The following is a 21,656-nucleotide window of genomic DNA, read 5'->3' as shown; positions in this document are numbered from 1 at the left end:
TTGGAACTCTGTGTGTGTGTGTGTGTGTGTGTGTGTGTGTGTGCATGTTTTAATTAAACTCTATTTTGAGGTAATTGTAGATGCACATGCAGTAGTAAGAAGCAATGCCAAGAGATCCCATCCTTGGAACTGTTTTGTTGTGGGAGAAAGTGAAGACTTACTGAGGACTGCAAAATAACTCTGGAAGTGTGCCAGGAATCCAAACTATTTCTGTTGCCATCAGCTCCCTGCTTTTTCCCAGGATAAGGACCACAGGACCAAACAATCAAACGAGCTGCTCCTGGGGAGTGGTTTCTTATTGACAGCAGCTATTCAGCTTTGTGATTTATTTCAGCTTAAAGTAGACAAACCTAATAATGTTACCCCTTCTCTTTCCTCCTTTTTTTGCTAATATTGCATCTTTTTGGCTGTGGCTACTGCTGCTGCTGCTATACCATTGAACTTTTGAAAGAAATTGAGCCTTCCAGAGATCTCGTTTTGAATTTAAACCTAACCCATATTGAAAAAGTCTTCTAGATGAGGCAAAGAATGTAAATGAGCTAAATATTGTAAAATAGGTGAGTGTAGCACCTGGCATAACATCTGAGTTTGTTGTGCTCATCAATTCAACACATAAGTGACTGAGTATCTGCTCTGTGTTAGGCACTGCTTGAGGTGCTAGAGATACAGCCATGGAACAAAACACACAGGAATTCCGGTCCTCATGGAGCTTACATTCTCCTGAAGGGAGGCAAAAAATAAGTAAAATATTAAGTATGTCTGTTGTTGGTAAATGCTTTGAATAAAATTTGGGGAGGAGGCAAGGAGGGGAGGGGGGAGGGAAAGGCAGTGGGGGTGATTCCAGTTTTAAATGAGGTGGTCAAGGAAGACTTCCCTGGGAATGGGACATTAAAGCAGGGGTTGGCAAGCTTTTTCTGTAACAGACCAGATAGTAGACATTTTAGACTTGGCCAGCCAGCTACTCAACAACTCATGTAGTGCAAAAGCAGCTGTAGACAGTGCATAAAGGAACAAGTGAGTCCGTATGCCTGTAAAACTTGATTTACAGAAATAGGTGAAGGCTGGGATTGGGCACGTGCTGCAGTTTGTCACTCCCTGCATTAGGATAAAATTGCAAGGGAGGTGAGAAACCAGGCACTGTGGTGTCTCCTGGGGTGGGGGCAGGGAGAGCATTCCAAGCAGAAGAGACAGCCAGTGCAAAGGCCCTGAGCTGGCTCTGTGGCTGGCTTAAGAACAGAAAGAGGGTCAAGCATTAAACAGAGTAGAAGGACACAAGGTCAGAGAGATGATTAGGGCCAATTCTATGGGAGTTTGTAGGCCAGTGTGCACTCACAAACCGTTCGTTAACAATAGTCAAAAGAATAATCCATGAACTACTTTTCTTCTAAACAGTTGAAGTAGGATGTACATACAGTAAAGTATGCAAAGTTATACGTGTGCGTGCAGCATGATGTTTTTATAAAGCGCATATTCTTGATGACAGCACCTAGATCCAGAAACACAGCATGGTTAGCACCCTGGCAGCCCCTGTTATGCCTCCTCACAGGCACCACTTCCTGAGAGTAACCACTGTCTTGGCTTCTGACATCATAGGTTAGTGCTTTCTGTTGTTGAACTTCATGTAATTTTACGTAAAAAGCATTGGACAGTATATGCCCTTCTGTCTTCTCACATTTGGCTTCTTGTGCTCAGCATTATATTGGTGAGATTCATCCTTGTTGCTTATAGTTGTAATTCTTTAATTCTCACTGATGTATGGGAGTAGATTCCGTAAATGCAGTCAGGCACCAGACTGCATATGGGACACTGTAACATTGTAGCTCAATGTGTTACTCACCTGGTGTTAAACCTATTGCACTGCCAGTCATACAAAATATAGCACATACAATTATGTACAGTACATAGTACTTGATAATGATAATAAATGACTACGTTACTGGTTTACGTATTTAATATAAATACATATACTATAATATACTATACTTTTTATTGTTATTTTGAAGTGTACTCCTTCTACTTATATACAAAATGTTAACTGTAAAACAGCCCCTGGGATGTCCTTCAGGACGTATTCCAGAAGATATATATATGTGTATATATATATATATAGAGACGGAGTCTTGCTCTGTCGCCCAGGCTGGAGTGCAGTGGCGCGATCATGGCTTACTGCAAGCTCTGCCTCCTGGGTTGATGCCATTCTCCTGCCTCAGCCTCCCAAGTAGCTGGGACTACAGGCGCCCGCCAACATGCCTGGCTAATTTTTTTTGTATTTTTTGGTAGAGACGGGATTTCACCTTGTTAGCCAGGATGGTCTCAATCTCCTGACCTCGTGATCCACCCACCTTGGCCTCCCAAAGTGCTGGGATTACAGGCGTGAGCCACCGCACCCAGCCTTTTTTTTTTTTTTTTTTTTTTGAGACGGAGTCTTGCTCAGTGGCACAATCTTGGCTCACTGAAACCTCCGCCTCCCAGGTTTAAGCAATTCTCCTGTCTCAGCCTCCTGAGTAGCTGGGATTACAGGCATGTGCCACCACACCCAGCTAATTTTTGTATTTTTAGTAGAGACGGGATTTCAGTTTCACCATGTTGGCCAGGCTGGTCTCGAACTCATGACGTCAAGTGATCCACCCACCTTGGCCTCCCAAAGTGCTGGGATTACAGGTGTGAGCCACTGCACCTGGTCGATATATTGTTATCATAGGAGATGACAACTTCATGCGTGTTATTGCCTCTGAAGGCCTTTCAGTGGGATAAAATATGGGGGTGGAAGACTAGTGATATTGACACTCTTGACCCTGTGTAGGCCTAGGCTAATTTGTCTGTGTCTTAGATTTTAATTAAAAAGTTTAAAAAGAAAAAAAGTTAAAAAATACAAAAATAGAACAAAGCTTATAGAATAAGTATATTAAGAAAATATGTGCAGCTGTACAATGTTTTTGTTTTAAGCCAAGTATTATTACAAAAGTCAAAAAGTTAAAAAGTTAGAAAGCTTATAAAGTAAAAATGTCACAGTAAGCTAAGGTTAATTTACTTTTGAAGAAAGAAAATTAAAAAATTAATTGAGTGTAGCCTAAGTGTACAGTGCTTATAAAGTCTACAGTGGTGTAGAGTAATGTGCTAGGCCTTCACACCCAGTCACCACACACTCACCCAGAGCAACTTCCAGTCCTGCAAGCTCCATTCATGGTAAGTGCCCTAGATAGGGGAGCCATTTTAAGTCAATTTTTACTGTACCTTTTCTATGTTTAGATACACAAATGCTTCCCATTGTGTTACAGTTGCCTACAGTATTCAGTACAGTCACGTGCTATACAGATCTGTAGCCCAGGAGCAATAGGCTCTACCACATAGCACATAGCCTGGGTGCATAGTAGGCTGTACCAGCTAGGTTTGTACAATGAAATTGCCTAACAACATATTTCTCACAATGTTACCCCCTTGATAAATAACACATGACCGTATTCCATTATTTAGTTTCTTTAAAACATTATTGATAGACATTTAGGTTGCTTCTAGTTTTGGCTATTACAAACTACTTTGCTAGCTTTAACTTTAAAAAAAAACTAATAAACTCTTAAATGTACAGTGCCAGCTGTATTTAGAGGCTTTGGGAATTTTTGAAAAATAACTGCAAATGTGTGAGAACAACCGACTCATCCAGGGATGAAGTTATCTACTCTTCCTACTGCAGCTCAAGAGTTCAGAGCTGACCAGCTGCGCGGTGGGTATTCATGGGGCATTGGTGCAGTTTGCACAAGTCCTTGTTGGGGACTCCATCTTCCCTTTTGCATTTCTCTAGCAGATGCTTGTCTGTCTGTTCCAGAATGAAGCTCCTAGGTGGAGGGGCCTCTGGACTCTCAAGAGCTCTTCTGCAGCCGTGATCTCCGGGATCATGGAGGACCTTCATTCTCCAAATCTGTAAACATGCGATGCAGGAAAATTATGCTAAGGCCACAACACTTTCTTCCCTCATCCTAGGAGGGAACTTAATTATTTAGGCAGCTCAGGATGGAATCTACCTATAGAAGGGAAAACTGTGCTTGTGAATGTTCTTCATGAAGTGCTCAGGCAGCACCATGAGCAGGTCACTTTTTGATGATTTTGAAGCTGACCTTTTTGGAAACACACTTCTTGTGCTGAACCTGCAGGCCAGGTGCACTTTGCAGCTGTAGAGTCAGGAGGTGGAAATCTGATCACTTTGTTAGGAGGACCTTGGTGGCTCTCCCCTTCCTCCCAGCTCTCTCAGGCCACCTGTCCTATTGCCTCTCTACTCAGCACCCCCATCTGTAAGTAATCCTCTTAGTAAACAAAACAGCCCCAGCTGCCAATCTGGTGGCCTCAGCACTTGGCTGATCTTAGAGGACTTGCCAACCGGGGCTTATGTAGCCTTCAGTGTCCTTCTCGAGCATTTTCAAGTAGATAAATACAGAAAATTAGTAGGCTGGAAAAAATAAGAGAGAAGTCAGCCTTTTGAGTACCAGTTCTGAGCTCTCTCACCTGTTTACAGATTTGTATTGTATTTTACAAAATTTCACATTAGAATGGATATTTCTAGACTGTTCCATTGCTTCTATGTGAATCATTGTAAAACACCCATTGATATTTTACCTGGTGCATTATTGTAGGAGGGGGACTTTCCTGCTGTGTGGAAGAAAATCTCATGACAGGCATAGGCACATGGCACAGAGTAAATGCATGAAATTTTTTTTTGCCATAAGAATGAATCAAGAAAGTAGCAACTCTGATACCTCACTATTTTGGGACCTCGAACCCAACATTGCATGTTGTTTGATGTGAGCTGACCCAATCTGAGGACCCAACATCTCCCAAAAGATCTCCTGCCATTAATTCATTCATTTATCAATATTTACTGTGCAAGGTACTGTGAGAAGATGTTGAAATACAGATGTAAACAACACACATGCATGGAGCTTATATTCTAGTAGGGAGAGGCTGAAAATAAGCAAACACTCATACAAATAAAAATTATCACAGGTGGTGTGATGAGTTCTATGTAGAAAAATAAAGTTGAGTAAGGGGGATTAGAGGATGAAGAGGTAAGGAAGAGGTACTGTTCTTTATAGAGTGGTCAGGGAAGGTGTCCCTGATAAGGTGGTATTTGAGGAGAGGCCTGAAAGAAGTGGTGGGGGGGAAGTCAAATGAATACCTGGGAGAAGAACATTTCAGAAAGAGAACAGATGTAAAGGTCTTGAGGTGGAAGGGAGCTTGGCGAGTGTGAGGAATGTGAGGGAGGAGGAGAGGACTGGGAAAGAAGCCAAGAGAGGGGGTGGCAGACAACCTGAGGGTCTTATAGGTCACTTGAAGAGCTTTGGAAGCCATTGGAAGGTTTTGGTAGAGAATGGCATGATCTATCGTGTGTTTTTAAAGAGGATCACTCACTTGCTCTGTTGAGAATAGGCCCTAGGGAGAGAAAAGCAAACACAGGGAGACCCATTAGGAGGTGAAAACTGTGCCCTTGGATAGTGAGAAGTTTTAGGAAGCCCAAGACCACTTGAGTGTCTATAGTCATTGGTGGTGCTTTCCGTTTGTGTGAAAGTCAAGCTCAGGAGATGATAAGCACTGGCCTGGCCTTGAAGGGGAAGCTGGCAAGGGCCGATCCCTCTTCCTTTCCAAGGGCCATCACCACAGAGCAGTACAAACCCCAAGGCCATGTAGCATCTGGCTTCAGCAGCACTCAGTGCACACCCCAAACTACAGCAGGATGCAGAGTGTATTCTCCTCCGTTACCACCTCCCCACTCCTGTCCTTGTCACCAGCTACAGAGCAGCTGGTTCCCCTGAGTTGCAGGAGAGTTCCAGCTAGTGTTAATCACACAGGACCTCCTCAAGCTATATCTTCCCTTTCCTTCTTGCACGAATGAGTTGTGCCTTTTCTGTCCACGATTTCAACTGTGGCACTGCTTTCCTCAGGCTTCTCTGAATCTGGACTCATCTGGCCCACTTGGCTGGTGGAGATGTGGCTCTGGAGTGTTGGCCCTTCTGATCCAATGTCTAATTTACAGTGCTTCACGATCACCCTTTGGATTCTGCCTTGGTTATCTATTGCTGTGTAAGAAATGACTGCACACTCAGTGGCTTAAACCAACACCCATTTAGTTAGCTCTGTAGACCAGGAGTCTGGGCAGGCTTGGCTGGGTTCTATACTCAGGGTATCACAAATCTGTACTCAAGGTGTCAGCAGAGCTGGGCTTTTCACTGAAAGCTGGGAGGCAGAATCTATTTCCAAGGTTGTTCAGGTTGGTGGTAGAATTCAGTTCTTTGCAGTTGTAGAACTGATGTCTCCATTTTCTTACTGGTTGTCAGCTTCTAGAGGTCACCACAGTCCTTATCATGTGCCCCTCTCTAACATCAAGCCAGCAGCGATGCATGAAATCCCTCTTGTGCTTTGAATCTCTCTGAATTCTCTTCTGTCATCAGCTGGAGAAAGCTCTCTGCTTTTAAGGACTATAGGGTATATGACCTACCAGGATAATGCAGATAATTTCCCTATCTAATGGCCAATTGTGCCATGTAACATAGCATAGTAACTGTGCCATGCAACGTAGCACAATCATAGGATAGGTTCTGTCATCATGTTGATAGGTTCTGGGGGTTAGGGCAGGACATCATTAAGGGGCCATTTTAGAATTTCTGCTCTTCCTGATAGTCTTTTTCAGCCAATATCAGTAGTATTAGCAGTACTACTGCTAATTACACTGTAGTAATTACCAAAGTAAATCAGTCATGAGGGCCTATCTTTGCCCTCATAGTAATTACTACAGTGTGCTTTTATTTCCAGAACCCCAGTTTCTCCTTTTCCAGAGAGGCAATTGGCATTTTGAAGCCACATGGTGCACTGGAACCCAGCATAACCATCAGAAATCAGTGTTTAGTGTTTCTGTCTGACTCTGAATGGCAGAGGACAAAGGAAATGATGGCCTTTTATATCATTATATGATCATTAAAGCTTCTCATTGAAGCTAAACTTATGAGGGCTGAGATTTTCAAAGCATTTCTGTGGTTTGATTTGGAGTCCCCTGAATCATGAAGTTGGAGGTAACCTCTGCTGTCCTTTGCCTCTGCTTCTTCCCCTCACAGCCAGCTTCCGGGTACCATCATGATTTGTCTGCCCTCCTCTTCTGGAACACCTCACGTGACCCCTTCCATTCTTTAACAGGCCCATTTATTAAGAAATTCTTTCTTCTATTGGGCCCATGTCGGTTTCCTTCTGACTTTCGCACAGTGTACCTATTTATGGCTTATAGCTGTACCAAATAACTTGTTTCTTTTCATAAAATACGGTGATTCAGATATTTAGAGGCAGATATCAAGTCTCAGAACATCTCTTCTACAAACTAAACTTTAGCTTTAGCAGGCACCTGGCACGTCACCTCCACTTCTGGTACTGGGAACATGCCTTTAGAATGTACCCTCCATCAAAAAGGCAGGAACCTTCTCTGTTGCACTCACCACTGTGTCCTTAGCTCCTAGCACAGTGCCCGGTACACAGCAGGGACCGGTGCATATTTACTAACTGGGATGCAATTGCCCTTTGGAACTGAATTCGAAGTGGCCCATGCTTAGGTATTTGCGTGTTCCCCCTAATTGGCACTGCCCAGTCTTGTGATCCATCCCAGGTCCATACCTAAAAACAGTTAATATTTTCTGTCTCACATTTGTTCCAGAACAAGACACATAACTAGATAAATAAAACAAGATAATGATTCATGCACTTCAAGGAGTTGCTTCCATAAGTAACAAATTTTGGTGCTTGACTTAAATTGTACTTCATTTAGAGGTGCAGCAGAAAGGAGGAGGTAAATGCATTACAGAGAAAAAAGGATATTAAACGTAGAGTTGGCTTTCCTTTTCCCTCTCTACTCAAATGCATGGAGTCACTTAATCAGATGCATCTCTTCATGTGAGCACTGGCTGCAGGGACGAAAATGAAGCCCTGCTGGCAATAAGAAATTCCTCTCAAGAACAAACAGGAGATGTGGTTGCCTTGCCGCTTGTTACATACCAATCATCTTGTTACCTAGAGGCAGCAAATACGGGTTTTCATGGTGTGCATTCGTTGTAATATTCTAATGTTCTGGCTCAGTTTAAAATGCATAGTTTTGTATATTGTAATTATCAACACATTTGTATCATTTTTGTGTGGGAAAAATGTAGGTAATTATATCTGTAAGAAATTACAAATTATATCCCCTGGCTTTGTAGCTCAGCTCTATAGCCTGAATGTATTATAGTGCTCTGGTGGAAAAACACTCCATGTTTACAAAAATTTCAGGATGTAGTCTGCTCTCTGAAAAATTAATGGGGTACCTTATATGTATATAAGGAGTCTTGCCCTGTCTTCTTGACATTTATCTTTCCTCCTTTCAACAGATACTTACTGATTCCTGCTATATGCAAAGAAGTGTAGTTTTTTTTTTTTGAGACAGAGTCTCGCTCTGTCGCCCAGGCTGGAGTGCAGTGGCACGATCTCGGCTCACTGCAAGCTCCGCCTCCTGGGTTCATGCCATTCTCCTGCCTCAGCCTCCCGAGTAGCTGGGACTACAGAAGGAAGTGTAGTTTTTAAGTAGGATTTTCAAAGAAAAATCTCTAGTTGTATCATATAAGATCTATAGAAAAGCAATTATAGAAAACCATTGTTTATTGACTTTTAACATTGATAAACATCAGAATAACTAAATTTCTTTGTTTTTGGCAACTTTGATTTGGACATAATGTATTTCACATATATTATGCAAATTAATTTTTAAAGTAGAGCCAGTCCTTCTAGGCAGGGAATTTCAGTTAATTCTTTCTTTCTTTGTTACCTCTCCCAAGAGTGTGCCTAATAATTAACTGGCAGATGATTATATAAAGCATTAAACTGTAAGTTAGAAAGTGCTGCAGAGAAGCTAACCCCTATTCTCCACTCTTTTCCTCGCCTCCAAACTCATATTTTGCTGTCTCTAGATATTTGCATCTTGTTAGAGTCCACAGGATGTATTAATTCGGCAACATTTTTTTGCATTGACTAATTAATTGAATCTGTCATTCAGCAGATATGCATTGGGGCTCCCTGGTGTCTAGACTGGAGTGCTAGAGATGAAGAGAAGATAAAGCTCTAAAAGAGATAGAGGAGACTTACTCTTAATGATCCTATAGACGGATGGTTCTCAAAGTGTGGCCACTCCTCAATATTGACATTGTGTGTGTGTGTGTGTGTGTGTGTGCGCACGTGCATACACGCCAAGCACTCTATGCAGGCTTATAGTCCTGAAATATGTTAGAGTAGGAAATGGATATTCAAGTTGATTAAAAAAACTAATACCATATTTTTAAGAGCAGTTGTAGGCATATAGAAAAATTAGGTATATAAGTATATGGAGAGTACAGAGGGTTCCCATCTACCCTCTCTCCTATTATTACCATCTTGTATTAGTGTGATGCATTTGTTGTAATTGACAAACTATTATAAATACATGATTATTAACTAAAGTTCATAGCTTACATTAGAATTCACTCTTGGTGGTGTACATTTCTATGGGTTTTGACAAATGTAATAGGTCCTGTATCCACCATTACAGGACTATACAGGATAGTTCCTCTGCCCTAAAAATTCTTAGTGCTCTACCTATTCATCCCTCCCTTCTTCTCCACTGACCCCTGGAAACCACTGATCTTTTTACTGTCACCATATTTTTCTGTAATGTATTGCTAGAATCAAAAGTTAGTCTTTTCAGACTAGTTTCTTTTATTTAGCAACACACATTTAAGGTTCCTCCAGGTCTTTTTGTGGCTTAATAACTCATTTCTTTTTATTGCTGAACAATATTCCATTGTCTGGATGTACCACAGTTTGTGTAACTATTCACCTATTAAAGGACAGCTTCATTGCTTCCAAGTTTTGACAATTACGAATAAGGCTTCTATAAACATTCGTGTGTAGGTTTAAAAAACCTTATGTGGACATACATTTTAATTCATTGCTGGATCATATGGTAAGACAATTTTTAGCTTGTAAGAAACTGCCAAACCATTTTGCATTCCCACCAACAGTGAATGAAGCTCCTGCTGCTCCAGATCCTCACCAGAATTTGGTGGCGTCAGCATTCTGGGTTTCAGACAAAATGGTGTAAAATGGTATTTCATTGTAGGATGAATTTTTTTTGTACTGTAGGATAATTTTACAGGTCACCTGAGGCACTTGAGCATCATAAATGCACTGCACAGGTAGGCAGGAGTGGAAAGTGATCGCATACTAATGCATTCTGTTTCTGGGTCCCACACGTTTCAGAAAATACTTTTCATCATCATTTTTACTCATTAAGTTAGATGTTTTCAGTCAAGAGTCAGACAGCTGATGAGGCCCCCTCATCAGCTGTCCTGTTCATATGGAGTTCTTTTTTCTACAGCCTCTCCTTCACAGCTCCTCCGTTTGAAAGCACTGGCCCTGTTGGAATTTTCATCTTCTTGTCAGTGTGGTGAGATTGCAGCTGATCTGCCCTCAGGGGAAAAACATCTGTCAGGTGTATGCTAGTGTCATTTTGGACAGTACTACACCAAGAATTTTTGTTTACATAGACACTCCCATGCCATTTTCTCAGTTGGGTTTGCTTGGGTGCCCTGGCCAGTCAGTGTCAGCAACAGTTATGATCATCAGTTTCACCAGCTTTTCCTGTTTCAGGAAGATTTTTGCATCTTGGTGAAAAACCCAAGGACCTAATACAAGGATATTGCCACATTAGAGGTAACATACTCATTTTGAAATCATGCCTCATCTCGAAAGCCTGAAGAGCTATTATCATATGGTAGATCTTACAGTAAAGCCTTTTTTTTTTTTTTAAGGAAAATATACTTCTGGTGCATTTATTTATTATTATTATTATTATTATTATTATTATACTTTAAATTTTAGGGTACATGTGCACAATGTGCAGGTTTGTTACATATGTATCCATGTGCCATGTTGGTGTGCTGCACCCATTAACTCGTCATTTAGCATTAGGTATATCTCCTAAAGCTGTCCCTCCCCGCTCCCCCCACCCAACAACAGTCCCCGGAATGTGTCCATGTGTTCTCATTGTTCAGTTCCCACCTACTAGTGAGAACATGCAGCGTTTGGTTTTTTGTCCTTGTGATAGTTTACTGAGTATGATATTTTCCAGTTTCATCCATGTCCCTACAAAGGACATGAACTCGTCATTTTTTATGGCTGCATAGTATTCCATGGTGTATATGTGCCACATTTTCTTAATCCAGTCTATCGTTGTTGGACATTTGGGTTGGTTCCAAGTCTTTGCTATTGTGAATAGTGCCACAATAAACATACGTGTGCATGTGTCTTTATAGCAGTATGATTTATAGTCCTTTGGGTATATACCCAGTAATGGGATGGCTGGGTCAAATGGTATTTCTAGTTCTAGAGACCTGAGGAATCGCCACACTGACTTCCACAATGGTTGAACTAGTTTACAGTCCCACCAACAGTGTAAAAGTGTTCCTATTTCTCCACATCCTCTCCAGCACCTGTTGTTTCCTGACTTTTTAATGATGGCCATTCTAACTGGTGTGAGATGGTATCTCATTGTGGTTTTGATTTGCATTTCTCTGATGGCCAGTGATGATGAGCATTTTTTCATGTGTTTTTTGGCTGCATAAATGTCTTCTTTTGAGAAGCATCTGTTCATGTCCTTTGCCCACTTTTTGATGGGGTTGTTTGTTTTTTTCTTGTAAATTTGTTTGAGTTCATTGTAGATTCTGGATATTAGCCCTTTGTCAGATGAGTAGGTTGCAAAAATTTTCTCCCATTCTGTAGGTTGCCTGTTCACTCTGATGGTAGTTTCTTTTGCTGTGCAGAAGCTCTTTAGTTTAATTAGATCCCATTTGTCAATTTTGGCTTTTGTTGCCATTGCTTTTGGTGTTTTAGACATGAAGTCCTTGCCCACGCCTATGTCCTGAATGGTATTGCCTAGGTTTTCTTCTAGGGTTTTTATGGTTTTAGGTCTAACATGTAAGTCTTTAATCCATCTTCAATTAATTTTTGTATAAGGTGTAAGGAAGGGATCCAGTTTCAGCTTTCTACATATGGCTAGCCAGTTTTCCCAGCACCATTTATTAAATAGGGAATCCTTTCCCCATTGCTTGTTTTTGTCAGGTTTGTCAAAGATCAGATAGTTGTAGATATGCAGCATCATTTCTGAGGGCTCTGTTCTGTTCCATTGATCTATGTCTCTGTTGTGGTACCAGTACCATGCTGTTTTGGTTACGGTAGCCTTGTAGTATAGTTTGAAGTCAGGTAGCGTGATGCCTCCAGCTTTGTTCTTTTCGTTTAGGGTTGACTTGGCGATGCGGGCTCTTTTTTGGTTCCATATGAACTTTAAAGTAGTTTTTTCCAATTCTGTGAAGAAAGTCGTTGGTAGCTTAATGGGGATGGCATTGAATCTATAAATTACTTTGGGCAGTATGGCCATTTTCACGATAATGATTCTTCCAACCCATGAGCATGGAATGTTCTTCCATTTGTTTGTATCCTCTTTTATTTCATTGAGCAGTGGTTTGTAGTTCTCCTTGAAGAGGTCCTTCACATCCCTTGTAAGTTGGATTCCTAGGTATTTTATTCTCCTTGAAGCAGTTGTGAATGGGAGTTCACTCATGATTTGGCTCTCTGTCTGTGATTGGTGTACAAGAATGCTTGTGATTTTTGTACATTGATTTTGTATCCTGAGACTTTGCTGAAGTTGCTTATCAGCTTAAGGAGATTTTGGGCTGAGACAATGGGATTTTCTAGATATACAATCATGTCATCTGCAAACAGGGACAATTTGACTTCCTCTTTTCCTAATTGAATACCCTTTATTTCCTTCTCCTGCCTGATTGCCCTGGCCAGAACTTCCAGCACTATGTTGAATAGGAGTGGTGAGAGAGGGCATCCCTGTCTTGTGCCAGTTTTCAAAGGGAAAGCTTCCAGTTTTTGCCCATTCAGTATGATATTGGCTGTGGGTTTGTCATAGATAGCTGTTATTATTTTGAGATATGTCCCATCAATACCTAATTTATTGAGAGTTTTTAGCATGAAGGGTTGTTGAATTTCGTCAAAGGCTTTTTCTGCATCTATTGAGATAATCATGTGGTTTTTGTCTGCTGGATTACATTGATTGATTTGCGTATGTTGAACCAGCCTTGCATCCCAGGGATGAAGCCCACTTGATCATGGTGTATAAGCTTTTTGATGTGCTGCTGGATTTGGTTTGCCAGTATTTTACTGAGGATTTTTTGCATCAATATTCATCAAGGATATTGGTCTGAAATTCTCTTTTTTGGTTGTGTCTCTGCCAGGCTTTGGTATCAGGATGATGCTGGCCTCATAAAATGTGTTAGGGAGGATTCCCTCTTTTTCTATTGATTGGAATAGTTTCAGAAGGAATGGTACCAGTTCCTCCTTGTACCTCTGGTAGAATTCAGCTGTGAATCCATCAGGTCCTGGACTCTTTTTGATTGGTAAGCTATTGATTATTGCCACAATTTCAGAGCCTGTTATTGGTCTATTCAGAGATTCAACTTCTTCCTGGTTTAGTCTTGAGAGGGTGTATGTGTCGAGAAATTTGTCCATTTCTTCTAGATTTTCTAGTTTATTTGTGTAGAGGTGTTTGTAGTATTCTCTGATGGTAGATTGTATTTCTGTGGGATTGGTGGTGATATCCCCTTTATCATTTTTTATTGCGTCTATTTGATTCTTCTCTCTTTTCTTCTTTATTAGTCTTGCTAGCGGTCTATCAATTTTGTTGATCTTTTCAAAAAACCAGCTCCTGGATTCATTAATTTTTTAAAGGGTTTTTTGTGTCTCTATTTCCTTCAGTTCTGCTCTGATTTTAGTTATTTCTTGCCTTCTGCTAGCTTTTGAATGTGTTTGCTCTTGCTTTTCTAGTTCTTTTAATTATGATGTCAGGGTGTCAATTTTGGTTCTTTCCTGCTTTCTCTTGTGGGCATTTAGTGCTATAAATTTCCCTCTGCACACTGCTTTGAATGTGCCCCAGAGATTCTGGTATGTTGTGTCTTTGTTCTCGTTGGTTTCAAAGAACATCTTTATTTCTGCCTTCATTTCGTTATGTACCCAGTAGTCATTCAGGAGCAGGTTGTTCAGTTTCCATGTGGTTGAGTGGTTTTGAGTGAGTTTCTTAATCCTGAGTTCTAGTTTGATTGCACTGTGGTCTGAGAGACAGTTTGTTATAATTTCTGTTCTTTTACATTTGCTGAAGAGTGCTTTACTTCCAACTATGTGGTCAATTTTGGAATAGGTGTGGTGTGGTGCTAAAAAAAATGTATATTCTGTTGATTTGGGGTGGAGAGTTCTGTAGATGTCTATTAGGTCTGCTTGGTGCAGAGCTGAGTTCAATTCCTGAGTATCCTTGCCAACTTTCTGTCTTGTTGATCTGTCTAATGTTGATAGTGGGGTGTTAAAATTTCCCATTATTATTGTGTGGGAGTCTAAGTCTCTTTGTAGGTCACTCAGGATTTGCTTTATGTATCTGGGTGCTCCTGTATTGGCTGCATATATATTTAGGATAGTTAGCTCTTCTTATTGAATTGATCCCTTTACCATTATGTAATGGCCTTCTTTGTCTCCTTTGATCTTTGTTGGTTTAAAGTCTATTTTATCAGAGACTAGGATTGCAACCCCTGCTTTTTTTTGTTTTCCATTTGCTTGGTAGATCTTCCTCCATCCCTTTATTTTGAGCCTATGTGTGTCTCTGCATGTGAGATGGGTTTCCTGAATACAGCACACTGGTGGGTCTTGACTCCTTATCCAGTTTGCCAGTCTGTGTCTTTTAATTGGAGCATTTAGCCCGTTTACATTTAAAGTTAATATTGTTATGTGTGAATTTGATCCTGTCATTATGATGTTAGCTGCTTATTTTGCTTGTTAGTTAATGCAGTTTCTTCCTAGCCTCGATGGTCTTTACAATTTGGCATGTTTTTGCAGTGGCTGGTACCGGTTGCTCCTTTCCATGTTTAGTGCTTCCTTCAGGAGCTCTTTTAGGGCAGGCCTGGTGGTGACAAAATCTCTCAGCATTTGCTTGTCTGTAAAGTATTTTATTTCTCCTTCACTTGTGAAGCTTAGTTTGGTTGGATAGGAAATTCTGGGTTGAAAATTCTTTTCTTTAAGAATGTTGAATATTGGCCTCCACTCTCTTCTGGCTTGTAGAGTTTCTGCTGAGAGATCAGCTGTTAGTCTGATGGACTTCCCTTTGTGGGTAACCCGACCTTTCTCTCTGGCCACCCTTAACATTTTTTTCCTTCATTTCAACTTTGGTGAATCTGATAATTATGTGTCTTGGGGTTGCTCTTCTCGAGGAGTATCTTTGTGGCACTCTCTGTATTTCCTGAATCTGAATGTTGGTCTGCCTTGCTAGATTGGGGAAGTTCTCCTGGATAATATCTTGCAGAGTGTTTTCCAACTTGGTTCCGTTCTCCTCGTCACTTTCAGGTACACCAATCAGACGTGGGTTTGGTCTTTTCACATAGTGCCATATTTCTTGGAGGCTTTGTTCATTTCTTTTTATTCTTTTTTCTCTAAACTTCCCTTCTCGCTTCATTTCATTCATTTCATCTTTCATCACTGATACCCTTTCTTCCAGTTGATCGCATCGGCTACTGAGGCTTCTGTATTCTTCACGTAGTTCTCAAAACTTGGCTTTCAGCTCCATCAGCTCCTTTAAGCACTTCTCTGCATTGGTCATTTTAGTTATACATTCATCTAATTTTTTTTCAAAGTTTTTAACTTCTTTGCCATTGGTTTGAATTTCCTCCTATAGCTCGGAGTGGTTTGATCGTCTGAAGCCTTCTTCTCTCAACTCGTCAAAGTCATTCTCCATCCAGCTTTGTTCCGTTGCTGGTGAGGAACTGCGTTCCTTTGGAGGAGGAGAGGTGCTCTGCTTTTTAGAGTTTCCAGTTTTTCTGCTCTGTTTTCTCCCCGTCTTTGTAGTTTTTTCTACTTTTGGTCTTTGATGATGGTGATGTACAGATGGGTTTTTGGTGTGGGTGTCCTTTCTGTTTGTTAGTTTTCCTTCTAACAGACAGGACCCTCAGCTGCAGGTCTGTTGGAGTTTGCTAGAGGTCCACTCCAGACCCTGTTTGCCTGGGTGTCAGCAGCAGTGGCTGCAGAACAGCGGATTTTTGTGAACCGCAAATTCAGCTGTCTGATCATTCCTCTGGAAGTTTTGTGTCAGAGGAGTACCCGGCCGAGTGAGGTGTCAGTCTGTCCCTACTGGGGGGTGCCTCCCAATTAGGCTGCTCGGGGGTCAGGGACCCACTTTAGGAGGCAGTCTGCCCATTCTCAGATTTCCAGCTGTGTGCTCGGAGAACCACTACTCTCTTCAAAGCTGTCAGTCAGACAGGGACATTTAAGTCTGCAGAGGTTCCTGCTGACTTTTTGTTTGTCTGTGCCCCGCCCCCAGAGGTGGAGCCTACAGAGGCAGGCAGGCCTCCTTGAGCTGTGGTGGGCTCCACCCAGTTCGAGCTTCCTGGCTGCTTTGTTTACCTAAGCAAGCCTGGGCAATGGCGGGCACCCCTCCCCCAGCCTTGCTGCCGCTTTGCAGTTTGATCTCAGACTGCTGTGCTAGCCATCAGCAAGACTCCGTGGGCGTAGGACCCTCCGAGTCAGACGCAGGACACAATCTCCTGGTGTGCCGTTTTCCAAGCCCGTTGGAAAAATGCAGTATTAGGGTGGGAGTGACCCGATATTCCAGGTGCCGTCTGTCACCCCTTTCTTTGACTAGGAAAGGGAACTCCCTGACCCCTTGCGCTTCCCGAGTGAGACAATGCCTCGCCATGCTTTGGCTCAGCTCGCGCACAGTGCACTAAACCGACTGTCCTGCACCCACTGTTTGGCACTCCCTAGTGAGATGAACCCGGTACCTCAGATGGAAATGCAGAAATCACCCGTCTTCTGAGTCGCTCATGCTGGGAGCTGTAGACCGGAGCTGTTCCTATTCGGCCATCTTGGCTCCACCCAGTAAAGCCTTTCTTTATCTAGTAGATATTTCTCTCAAGTGTTGCTTTACTCAGTTTTAGCTCATTAATATTAATCATAATATTAGTTGGGCAAGAGGCCGGAAGGTCTTGTCTAAGAGCTGTTTTGAGTGGAAAATACACTGTTTTTTCTTTGATTATATGTTTTCTTTTCTTTTTTTTTTTTTTTTAAAGGGGTGGTGGCTTTGAGGGTAGATATTGAAAGGGTATTCTAAGCTAGAGCTGTTCAGTAGAAATGTTCATGATGATGGAAATATTTTGCCCTGTTCAAGATGGTAGTCACTAGTCACACTTGTCTCTTGAACATATGAAATACAGCTAGTGTGACTGAGGAAGTATATTTTTCATTTTATTTATTTTAAATTAATTTTGATAGCCCCAGGTAGCCAGTGGCTGAGAAGTGTAAGGGAGCACGTGAACTACTTGTTGACTGTGCACTATTTCCTTTGGCAGAATGATAGAGATTTTATGGAAGGTGCTAAATTAAAGTGGATAAACCTTTGGCCTATTATCTTCTATCATGGAATTTGAGATAGTTCCTTAAAAATGTTTCTTGATTTGATTTTCTGTGTCAAGTTTGATCTCTACATGAGTGGATATTATCTGGGCAGAGCCATTGAAGTAATTCCCTCTGCTCTGGAGAGACTTCTGAGTTGGAAACCAGAGAAGTCAAGTGATTGACAAGTGTATTAGTCAGGATTGCTTAGATTATGCTGTGACAACAAATTTTTTTTTTTTTTTTAGAGACAGAGTCTTGCTCTGTCTTCCAGGTGAGAGTGCAGTGGCACACTCTCAGCTCACTGCAGCCTCTGCCTCTGCTTACTGCAACCTCCACCTCCTGGGTTCAAGCGATTCTCTTGTCTCAGCCTCTCAAGTAGCTGGGATTACAGGTGCCCACCACCACGCCTGGCTAATTTTTGTAATTTTAGTAGAGACGAGGTTTCACCATGTTGACCAGACTGGTCTCAAACTCCTGACCTCAGGTGATCCACCAGCCTTGGCCTCCCAAAGTGCTAGGATTACAGGCATGAGCTATTGCTCCCGGCCAACAAATTCACCCTAAAATCTCAGCGTCTTAACACCCCAAAGTCTCATCTGATGCAACCGGGCAACTGTGAAGAGCAGTTGTCCTCCAGGCAGTCACTGAGCTATCCTGGCTGTTTCCATCTTGTGTCTTCATGGAAGCCACCAGAATCCCTACAAAAGAGAAACAGAAAGTGGAAGGTTGCACACCAGCTCATAAATGTTTAGATCCAGAAACGACACAGTCCCTTCTGCTCACACCCCATTGGTTGTACATGACAGATGGCCCTGCCAACTGCAAGAAGGCTGAGCAATGTGGAAGAGCCCATGGGTATTTGGTAAGTAGTAAACGTCTTTTCCATACCCAATCCTTACACTCAAAAAATTTAAATACATTGGAATAATTTTGAAATTTTAAGCTATTTCCATTACGCCACTTAGAAGTAATTTGAGAGGGTTTGCAAAACATTTTATTTCTAGGTTTTAGTCTCACTTTGAAATTTAATCAGATACCCTATTTCTCAGTAATTTTCACTTCCATTTCATTTTGAACATTTGGTGGTACAATGCTAATTTACCTTGAGATCTTTTGGGCACAGGTGCTCATAAATAAAAAAGTTTCATTATCTAGCTGAACAATTTTTAGTTCACATCTTTTGGGATGCGAACTGAAATACAAATGGAAAGAGTATTGTGCACAATTCCCTTCAGCATGTACTGAATTTGGGTATTACTCTGACATTTTATTTATTTATTTACTTTTGAGACAGAGTTTCACTCTTGTTGCCCAGGCTGGAGTGCAATGGTACAATCTTGGCTCACTGCAACCTCCACCTCCCAGGTTCAAGTGATTCTCCTGCCTCAGCCTCCCGAGTAGCTGGGATTACAGGTGCCTGCCACCACACCCGGCTAATTTTTGTATTTTTAGTAGAGATGGGATTTCACCGTGTTGGTTAGGCTGGTCTCGAACTTCTGACCTCAGGTAATCCGCCTGCCTCGGCTTCCCAAAGTGCTAGGATTACAGGTGTGAGCCACCGCACCCGGTCTACACTGACATTTTATAAGTACACTCATTTGTTTTGTTTATTTTTAGTTTTGTAAAACCCTTGTGCTACAGACCCTGGGGAAACAACTGTGTTCATTCATAAGAACCAGATTTAAAGTGGCAAACATGGAGAAACCACCTATGTTTTCCTAAATCTCCTCTCTCATCAGCTATCATTTTTTTTTTTAAATCTGCTTTCAAGGGGAACTTACATGGATGTACTTTCTGTCGTTATATCCCTGATTTCTCTAGTCCTAGAAATCACCAGGGCATTTGTCAAAAGTGCAGATTTCTTGTTGGCAGTGGATCTGAGATAGGGTCTAAGAGTGTGTATTTTAACAAATGCTCCTTGGTGATTTTTTAAAATATTGGGGTAGTTTGGGAACTTCATCTTGTTTTAAGGTAATCAAGTTGGTTGAGTGGTGGGGAGTAGGATTCTTGTCACATAAGTAGGTTAATGATGAAACACCAGCTAGTGTCCTTGATGAAAAACAGTTGATGAACGAGGTTGTATTTCATCAGCTTCCCAAACTTCAGTTTTTACTCTTCCATTTTCACAATTTTTGCAATAGTCTCATACTATTTATACAGTTATTTATTTAGTATTTTTTCATTCACATAAATCAACTTATTTGAATTTGAAATATCATGTGAAATCATGACTTTACCATTAAAAAATTTGTGTGTCACTTATAATAATTTTAGATACTTCTTGTGGAGCAGGCACCAGATTTGAGGCACATGGTGTAAAATAATTCATTATGCTAGTGTAAGAAGGTCTCATACTTCTAAAGTACTAGCTTATGGATTTGTTGACTGAACTGTGTGTGCCATGTAAGCTCGAGATAGGCAAACATGCTTGCCCAGATTCAAGAATTTACATTCAATTTTCAGCCATTGGTAGTTTTAAATTAGAATGTTTTTGGTAATGGTAATAAATACTCAGACTTGATAATAAATGGTCATTCCAACCATAATTTGTGAATTTACTCATGTGTTAGTCCTGCCTTGAGCTGCATGCATCCATCTTTGTGTTTATGGTGACCACACAGAAAAAATACTGTTTCAAATAGCCATGTTTTTTTGGTTCTTTTTAATGAGTACTATGTCCATTCACCATGACTTTTGTCGCAGAAAAGATGTTCACTATACCTATCATTAAGTACATGCAGGTACTATGTCCAGACAGGGAACATTTTCTGTGTTTTGTGGAAGCTTCAGTGAGGTAAATTTAAATGTGTGCACTGTTGACATTTTTGTTAATTTGAAATAATACTTAATAATTCCAGCTTAGCTGACAGCTACCCCCTTTCTATTTTCTTGTATTTGCCATTATCTAACACCCTCCTTTGACCTTACTTTCCCCTCAGTTACCTCCAATTATAACAAAATTCCTTGAAAGATGATTTCTCTTCTCCTACATTTTATTAACCTGCTGCAGTCTGGCTCTGTCCCCTTATCAAGGGCACCAGTGACTTCCACTTTCTTCAATGCAGCGGTCAGTTCTTGGATCTCATCTTACTGACCCATGGCAGTTTTGGACACAGATGGCCACTTGCTCCTCCTGGAAACTTGTCCTCTTCTTGCTTCCAGGACCCTCCCCATTGCCTGAATTTCCTCCTCCCTTCTCGGTCCCCCAACTCTGCTTCCCAGTCTGTTTGTCTCCTCAGCTCCTTTTTGGGCTGGACTCAGAAAAAGAGAGTGCAATCATGACAAAGATAAATGTAGAGGGAGGTTTGTAGCCTAATTTATATAAATAAACAATTGGAAACAGTAGGAGAATGGTTAAATAAATCATAAAAATGTTCATATGGTAGAATATTGTGCAACTGGTGAAATATATTTTCTAAGAAAAATTGATGACATTGGAAATATTTATGATCTTTTGTTTTATTAAAGTAGGGTATACAACTGTGTATACAATGATATGATTTTGTAAAATATCATACACACACACACACACACATAAATGCACAGACAAAAGACCAGTATAAATGTAGCTGGGACTATAGGCACATGCCACTATGCCCAGCTAGTTAAAACATTTTTTTTGTTGTTGTTGAGACAGGGGTCTCACTATGTTGCCCAGGCTTGTCTTGAACTCCTGGGGTCAAGCAATCCTCCCCACCTTGGGTTCCCAAAGTGTTGGGATTACCAGTGTGAGCCATTGTGTCCAGCCAGATGTTCACTATTTTAAAACATTCTAAGAGGAACATGTGTTACTATTGTAAAGAAAATAATTTTTAAAAAGAATGAAAGCAAAACCTGCAAAAATCTGAGAAAGACCTCAGATGGGGTGGGTTTCCAGGGAAGAGTATGGCAGGGGGCCAGTGGGGGAAACATCCCACATTTTTCCGAATCACATCTTTTAATTAAAAAAAAAATCAGATTGGCATGAACTTCAAGCATATTATGCACATTTTCATTCTAATGTGAGAAGAAAAATCCATGTGGTAAAACTTCATTTTTTCTGAGTATTCACTATCTTAGAATATTTTCCTCCATTTCATTAATGCAAGTAACTGAAAAGTACTATACCACCTCCACACACTGTGGAGAACAGA

The 21,656-nt window shown here is 41.1% G+C and overlaps 1 protein-coding gene across 4 annotated transcripts in view; it reads left to right on the top strand.

Moving 5' to 3' along the window:
• FRMD3 (FERM domain containing 3) overlaps positions 1-21,656 on the top strand; it is a 296,450-nt gene that overhangs the window by 29,299 nt on the left and 245,495 nt on the right. The gene's annotated exons all lie outside the window — the stretch shown is intronic.

This window comes from Hylobates moloch, unplaced genomic scaffold, assembly GCF_009828535.3.
Source record: "Hylobates moloch isolate HMO894 unplaced genomic scaffold, HMol_V3 SCAFFOLD_10, whole genome shotgun sequence".
Classification (NCBI taxonomy): Eukaryota; Metazoa; Chordata; class Mammalia; order Primates; family Hylobatidae; genus Hylobates; species Hylobates moloch.
This window is presented reverse-complemented; position numbering and strand designations above follow the sequence as displayed.